This window comes from Arachis ipaensis, chromosome B08 (assembly GCF_000816755.2).
Source record: "Arachis ipaensis cultivar K30076 chromosome B08, Araip1.1, whole genome shotgun sequence".
In the NCBI taxonomy this organism is placed as follows: domain Eukaryota; kingdom Viridiplantae; phylum Streptophyta; class Magnoliopsida; order Fabales; family Fabaceae; genus Arachis; species Arachis ipaensis.
The window spans coordinates 81,203,882-81,204,976 of NC_029792.2; the positions used below are offsets into that span (position 1 = coordinate 81,203,882).

Genomic DNA, 1,095 nt, shown 5'->3' on the forward strand with positions numbered 1-1,095 from the left:
TTTTTGCTTTGGACCTCAACTTTAACCGCTCAGTCTCAAGCTTTTCACTTGACACCTTCACGCCACAAGCACATGGTTAGGGACAGCTTGGTTTAGCCGCTTAGGCCAGGATTTTATTCCTTTGGGCCCTCCTATCCACTAATGCTCAAAGCCTTGGATCCTTTTTACCCTTACCTTTTGGTTTAAAGGGTTATTGGCTTTTTGCTCTTGCCTTTTGGTTTAAAGAGCTATTGACTTTTTCTGCTTGCTTTTTCTTTTTCTTTCTCTCTTTTTTTTTCTGCAAGCTTTTATATTCACTGCTTTTTCTTGCTTCAAGAATCAATTTTATGATTTTTCAGATTATCAATAACATTTCTCCTTTTCATCATTCTTTCAAGAGCCAACAAATTTAACATTCATAAACAACAAATTCAAAAAATATGCACTGTTCAAGTATTCATTCAGAAAACAAAAAGTGTTGCAACCACATCAAAATAATTAAACTAAGCTCAAGGATGAATTCGAAATCATGTACTTCTTGTTCTTATGTAATTAAAACATTTTTCATTTAAGAAAGGTGATGGATTCATAGGACATTCATAGCTTTAAGGCATAGATACTAGACACTAATGATCATGTAATGGAGACACAAAGAAAAATAAAGCATAGACAATGAAAATAGAAAAAAAATAGACAAGGAGATTAAGGAATGGGTCCACCTTAGTGAGGGTGGCGTCTTCTTCCTCTTGAAGAACCAATGGTGCTCTTGAGATCCTCTATGTCTCTTCCTTGCCTTTGTTGCTCCTCCCTCATAGCTCTTTGATCTTCTCTAATCTCATGGAGAATGATGGAGTGCTCTTGGTGCTCCATCCTTAGTTGTCTCATGTTGGAACTTAATTCTCCTAGGGAGGTATTGATTTGCTCCTAATAGTTTTGTGGGGGAAAGTGCATCCCTTGAGGCATCTCAGAGATTTCATGATGATAAATTTCCTCATGCTCTTGTTGAGGTCCATGAGTGGGCTCTCTTGTTTGCTCCATCCTTTTCTTAGTGATGGGCTTGTCCTCATCAATGAGGACGTCTCCCTCTATGTCAATTCCAGCTGAATTGCAGAGGTG

At 37.9% G+C, this 1,095-nt stretch overlaps 1 long non-coding RNA gene across 1 annotated transcript in view; it reads right to left on the bottom strand.

Moving 5' to 3' along the window:
* The window catches only part of LOC107612341, a 13,900-nt gene continuing 13,019 nt past the window's right edge, over positions 215 to 1,095 (bottom strand). Inside the window, exon 3 of the long non-coding RNA XR_002351740.1 lies at positions 215 to 227. This is a non-coding gene — a long non-coding RNA (uncharacterized LOC107612341). The remainder of the gene's footprint in view (positions 228 to 1,095) is intronic.